The following is a 7,071-nucleotide window of genomic DNA, read 5'->3' on the forward strand; positions in this document are numbered from 1 at the left end:
ATAAATCAGCACAATCATACTGAATCATATGATCATAGAAATCTTAATGTGATCACATTTGTACATAACCTGATCAAAACCCGCATCTGAGCATCCAAAAGTAGTACAAAAGTATTCCAACCGTACAGAAATTGAGTCTCGATTGACGAGGTTTCAGTGTGATGGAAGGCATTGTCTCTGGGAAATGTCTCCTGCAAGAGTGTATCAAACGATACATTCAGAATATATAGAATTATTTACCTATTGCAATATTTGTACTTGTACATAAAAGATAAATGTAATACAAAATTAATCAATTAAGAAAATGAAAATAAAACACGCCAATTTAAATTTACGGTCTAAAACCTAACATCCAAAATAATAACTGCAAGTAAAAAAATGCATCTCTAGAAAATAGTTGTTATAATTGCTTTTATGTTTAATAACAGTCATTTCAAGTCTGTTTAAAGTTCCAATATCATATATTTTTCAACACTTCTGAAACAAAACCGTACATACAGAAAGTGAGAAAAAGTGAGGTAGAAGGAAAGAAAGGGATAGAACAAGGGGAGGAGAGAGAGAGAGAGAGAGAGAGAGTGAGAGAGAGAGAGTGTAGGACGGAGAGGGTGAAGGAGGGAGATAAATTGAGCGAGTGAGTGTAGGAGGGAGTGAGAGAGAGTGAGGGTGAGACAGACAGACAGAGAGAGAGAGAAAGAGGAACGATTTTCCTTTTTCATAGTTTGTTTCGCTTTATGAGGGTTATAAGCAGTATGAGTCAAAGCAATCAAAGCCAATTGTGCCACAGTAGCGAGAAGCAAGTCTGATTTACCAAAACAGAAGGATTGGTCGAGCAAAGCAGTCGAAAATGACCAAATTACATATTATATTGCTGTTAAATTTCGAGGTTGGATGATAATAAATACATAGTTTGACATAAAGTATGTAACGATATTACTTTTTGTATTCATAATATGTAAATCGTATATATATATATGTNTATATATATATGTTTTTGAATTCTTGAATAAAATAATAAGTATATACTTAAAGCAAACATAAAGTCCATGTCATGAATTTTCTTTAGTTGTGTAAGTAAGGCAATCATTAATGTAAAATGTGTATTTTAATAACTTTGTCTTTTTTGCTTGTTGTCGTGCACTTTCAGAATGACAAGAAGCAAGAACTCCCTATAATTCCATGGAAATGAATTCAACTATGCAGGTTTTACGATCCTGCTGTATAAAAAAATCAAGATGGCGTAATTTACGCCTTATAAAACCGTCCGGAGGTTGGGAAAACCAAAAATTTAAAATCAATAAAGTCCCAAGAGTTTTTATACCGTAAATTATTACCTTCCACAACAGCAGGAGCCCTGAACTTTTAAGTAAGTTTGAACGTGCATTAATAATTCTGATTTATCGCGGATTAGTAAAATTGAAATTAATCTTAATGTTTAGTTTTATTTTAAAATTACACAACAGTTAATCTGTATTAACTGGGCAATATTGCACTTAGTTTTAATTTTAGATTTTTCTTACATTTATCAGAATAAAGAATTAAATTTAACTAACACATATTGACTCATGTCGTAGATTTTTGTGTGAAGTCCATGATTTAAAAGGAAAATCGATATTACAACCTTAGTTTTACTTTTATTCAACCCTCTCGGTTTGGAATGGGGCACCACCGCTTTATAATTTCTCCCCCTAAACAGCCCCCGACCATCTCTATTGACATCAACTGAGCGTAACGAATTTATCGACTTGTGATGCCATTCGTTACACTGTTGTGGCAACTTTTCACGTATCATCCTCTTTTGTTTACAAAAAAAAAATTGAAATTTACGAAAAGTGTAAAATCTTCTTGTACAAAATTTAATTACAGGGGACAACCTTTACTCACGATTTCCCTGACTTTTCCTATTTAATTAATTATCTTCCGACCAACCTTGCACTAAATTGGTATCATGTTTTGACACTATTGATTTGGGCTAATTTTGAATCGAACATCCATGATTCCCCCGGGGGCGGCTTTAACAACTGATTGTCCCCTGCAACAAGGGCGGTTCGACCCTTTCCATGAAACGTCTACCCCTTTCCTATTTGCCGACCGCCAATTTGTACTGTAATAAATTAGACGAAGGATTAGAAGATTAAAGTGTTTAAGGGTGGGAATTAAGTATAATCAGTGCTCCAAGTCGGGGGAGGCTGCATTTATTTATTTCAAGGAGGATTTTAGTTTTCGGAATCCACATCGAAGACAATAGAGAAATATTTCTGTATAAGTGCCATCAGAAAATAAAAGTCTAACAATTATTTTACTATTACTTTTGACAATATCATAATACAATTTTTAAATTTTTGTACAGTAACTTTCTGAAGAGTGACATGCATGCTCAAACAAAATTTCCTTGCTTCTTTTTTTATGACAGAAGAATAATCCTTTTATGTTTATATTCTGCCACAAAGAGTTTTATCGTTGGAGAAAGATGAATTATGAAAAGACAAGACAAAACACTTTTAAGAATATCATTACAGTAATTTTTCCGGTGTGCGATGATTCCTGGTTATTTCTGATTATCCAACAAGAGAGAGAGTGAGAGGGAAAAGATCACAAGAAGTTTTGTCATCAAATCTGTAAGCAATGTGATAAAAAGTAAATTGTGTCATGGAACAGAATAAATACTCTTTGTTGCAAGAAGTCAATGCACGTATGACTGACTAAAATAGGAGGGCTTGCTAAGCTAAAATAACAACCATTTCAAAATATCCTTTCATTATATCGATATCGATTTATTTATTTTTTTTTTATTATCGATTTATTATTTATATCGATCGATCGAGGGGGGCACCAGCCTCCCCTCTTCAGACCACATACTAAAATTAACAAAATTACATTTTACAAACAATTTTTCCCATATAATTTTAAATAAAACATAATTACATGGTTAAAATGCTTGAACAAACACCTACTTGGTTCAATTTTAGAACCGCATAAACTCGAAGGTTCTTATGTGTTATACCATTATACTAGTTATCCTTATTTTGGTTGGTTGGTTATAGTTCGGTAGATGGAGTACTCGATATTCCTCCATCTACCTGTTCACTACAATAAACTAATCTAATTTGGGGTCGATGGGGTACTTCAAAAGTTTTCCGCCGTAGGCCCAAGTCACGCACGCAACTTTGTGCTATTTCGCCATCAACCCCTCCCCATTCACGCCAATAAATACATTCACACCAACAAAAAATTATTGCACTCATTCTGTTTGGTAGATGGAGTACTCGATATTCCTCCATCTACCTGTTCCCTATAACGAACTAATCTAAATTGGGGTCAATGGGATATTTTTATAAAATTTCCGCCACCAGCCCAAGTCATACACAACACCAGGCAACTCATACAAGACACAGAAACACAAAACACATATTTTGAAGGCTATACAATAAAAAAATTCCCAATTCCCCTAAAAAGTGGAACAGGGGACCCTGATACTCGCTACTGTGTCCGAGAACTCTTCGTAAATCCGACGGCATGCCTACACGCTCTCTGTATGGAGCAAAGGCAAGACACGCCTCTATTATGTGGGACACATCGAGCAACCTTACTTTGTATACGGGGCACCAGCGCGGGCTTTGGCCGAAAAGCAGGTGCCCGTGTGTCAACCGCGTATGGCCAATCCTCAATCGGGTTAGGACGATCAGTTACACTTATTATTTGAGTTATGACGTATTCTTTCAATTCCACGTTATGTACGGTCAATTTACATGTTCTTTTATTATACCTAATTTTACCGTAATTACTTTTATACTTACACATTTTCGAAAAAATTTTCAACCAATTACTTTACATTATTAATATTTTTTATAAAACTATTTACCTAACTACTTTAAAATTGTTTTATTGCCGACTATTATACATTTTTAAAATGTTCTTATATTGTTTAAAAATTTTATTTTTGTATATTGGTATTTTCTAGTTCTATTAGCTTGGCATCGTTATTTTCTTAACCTAGAATCTTAACACCATTGAAATTAATTTTATGTTCAGTTTTTGTTGCATGTTGTCCCAACCCAGTTTTTTCGCTTTTATTTTTTACATCTATTTTTTGTTGGTTAACTCTTTTATACAAAAACTGTACTGTTTTTCCACTGTATACCTTTTCGCAAATGTATTGTAATTACACTGTTACCTTAAACATTAAACTGTTTTAATTTTGTTACAGTCTCTTTATAGAGGGTAGAATGTTATGTACTTTATCACTAATGTACAAGTAGAAATTAAAAAGTTTTAATATGTTTTCTTTTTTGCATGCTTGTATTAACTTTTCCGTTAGGCCTTCTACATAAACAATTTCCATATATTCTGGTACTGTATTATTTACTTCATTTTTATCTTTTGTTTGTTCTTTTTTGTTTGTTGTTATACTATTATAATATGCTATCGTTTGCTTTTCTGTTAGTGTATTAATTATATTTTTAGGGTAATTGTTTATTCTTAAGAACGTTTTTAATTGTTTTCAAATTATACTTGTGAAAATATATATCAACATAGCTCAAGCATTTTCTAACCATATTTCTTACTACGTTAATTTTTTGTGTCATTGGATGCATTGAGTAAAAATTTAATATGCGATCAGAATATTCAGGTTTTTATACACATTAAAGGCTAATTTTTGTTCTGAATTTCTCATTATTATCAAGTCTAGGAACGGTAATGTTTTAGTTTCTTTTCCACTGTGAAAGTTAAATTTGGATGTAACCTATTAAAACCTATTTGCAATATATCTATGTCCTCTTTGTATACAATTACAGTGGTGCAATCTACATATTTTTTTAACGTTTGTACTCTAGCCTTAGTTTTGTTAAGTAGTTAAAAAATTAATTCATTTAAATCATTATCGATATAATAAAAGGATATTTCAAAATGGTTGTAAATTCCTGGAAAAACATCTAAAAAATATTATTATTGTTAAAATCCACGATATGACAGATGTAACTTAAATATTCGTATACTCAAAATTTAACCACCAAAACTCTGTAATTAGCATTTGCACACCTAGATTAATATCTTTAATGTGTACTAAAAGCTACATTGTGAAACCAAAAACAATATTTTAAGTTAAATTTTTTTATTTCTTAATGGGTGAAATTGGTAGACTGATAGCGTTGGAATATTCGGAAAGATATATGAAAAATATTTTATTAATTATTTCTTTCTCGAGGCATGTATGTTCTCCACGTAGAGTTGTTTCTTATTGCGATATATATCATACTACAAGGTTAGTTTCCAAAAAACCGCCCCATTTTTCCATGAATGAAATTTAACATTTATGACAATATATTGAAATAAAAATAGATGGAATAAAAGGTAAGCTCAAATTAAATTCAAACAAATGTTGCTCTTTCCTACTGCATTATGGAAAGGAATAAAAGTTTTTATTTCAATTGTTTGCAATTCGCGCTCCCTAACGCCCTTACCCCTTTATGTTTTTTCCTTCCGTGTTATCATTATTTTTTGCATTTTAAAAACTTTTTTTTAACTAAAAACCTTCCGAAATAATTAAAAGAGGGTATTGAAACGGGCGAAATTTTTTATTTATTTTATTGTTCTGCTCAGTGGCGAAAAGTAAAGTTTCAACCCGGCGAAATCGACGGTCAAAAGAGAGCGGGCCACTTGAAAGTTTTAATAGGACGGTTGAACATAGATGCGAAGTACCGGTTATTATTGCATGGCCCTTTTTGGTATTTTTTGATCGTTTGATCGCATCTAACATCCCCGTGAAGTGGAGTTGTGAAAAAAGTCTAGAGAAATTTTGCCGGACTCTAATTACACCCTCCCCCTTCAGCCATTTTGAACTTAATTTGTTTACGAATTTTCCAGGGTTTCCACGATAATTTGTTGTATTTGAAAGTTCAGCCGTTAAAATGTTATCTATTAACTTGAATTAGGAGGGCTAATCTGAACTATTCAAATAATATGAAATCATAGTCAATATCCAATTACATTCAGAATTGAAATTTAATTAAAATTCTGGGTCTTTTTAATGACAAAACCAATTATTCTATAAGGTGATATTTATTGACAGATTTACACACAAAATAACTCATTAATCTGGCAGACGGTTAATCAGCAAGCCGCTTATCGAAATGTTTTTTTATTTTTCGTAATAATTGTACACACATGTATATACTTATTGATTTTGGTTAATAAAGTTTCCATAATAAAAAAACTTTTTGATCGATTGATTTATTTACTTCTAAACTATGTCTTGACTCTAATCAATATTTATTTTTATTAATTAAGGTTTTCAGCTGAGATAAAAAAAGTCAATGGCACGAGCGGGATTCGAACCCACGATCTTTGGCTTGATATGCCGCTGCTCTACCAAAAGGAGGGAAAATTCAAAAGGTGTGGTTGAGATGGGAGATTGGTGTTCGAATGGATCGAGGTCACGATAGCTCAAGTGGTAGAGCAGCGGCGTGTCAAGCCGAAGATCGTGGGTTCGAATCCCGCTCATGCCATTGACTTTTTTATCTCAACTGAAAACCTTAATTAATTGTAAGATATTAATTGGTCAAGCGGACCACGAAACTAGTGAATTTATTTTTATCTAAATTAATTATACTTTTTTATCTGAAGTCTTCGTTGTGATAAAAATTCTTTGTCATTTGAGCGGGGTTCGAACCCATGACCTTCGGCTCAGTACGCCGTTGTTAAGAAGTATAATTAAGTTAAATAATTAATACGGTCCATTATGACTACTAAATACATATGTAGTTTATTTTTTTAAATTTAATTGTTATATTACAGATCAGAAAAATAAATTAATATTCAATGCCGATAAAACTAATGTGATTTTAGTAAATGGTTAACATTTCCGATCATTTTCATTAATAAAGCAGAAGTCAATTTTGCTGCTTATTGTAAACATTATTTTATAGCGAATGGCTTGTAACATTAAGAATAAACCATACTTGAATATTAAAGATGATCCTAAGCTCACTTTGGATTTTGAGTCATTATAGATTTATTACATTAAAGTTCAACAATTCAAGGCAGGGACCAAAGTTCGAATCGTGCTGCTTTGAA

At 32.2% G+C, this 7,071-nt stretch overlaps 1 non-coding gene across 1 annotated transcript; it reads left to right on the forward strand.

Annotated features, from left to right (window-relative positions):
- Positions 1-6,430: 6,430 nt before the first annotated feature.
- Positions 6,431-6,503, forward strand: Trnad-guc. Its single transcript has one exon. It is a non-coding gene; the product is annotated as a tRNA-Asp (tRNA).
- The last annotated feature ends 568 nt before the right edge of the window (positions 6,504-7,071 follow it).

This window comes from Cimex lectularius, unplaced genomic scaffold (genome assembly GCF_000648675.2).
Source record: "Cimex lectularius strain Harlan isolate CLEC.00 unplaced genomic scaffold, Clec_2.1 scaffold64, whole genome shotgun sequence".
In the NCBI taxonomy this organism is placed as follows: domain Eukaryota; kingdom Metazoa; phylum Arthropoda; class Insecta; order Hemiptera; family Cimicidae; genus Cimex; species Cimex lectularius.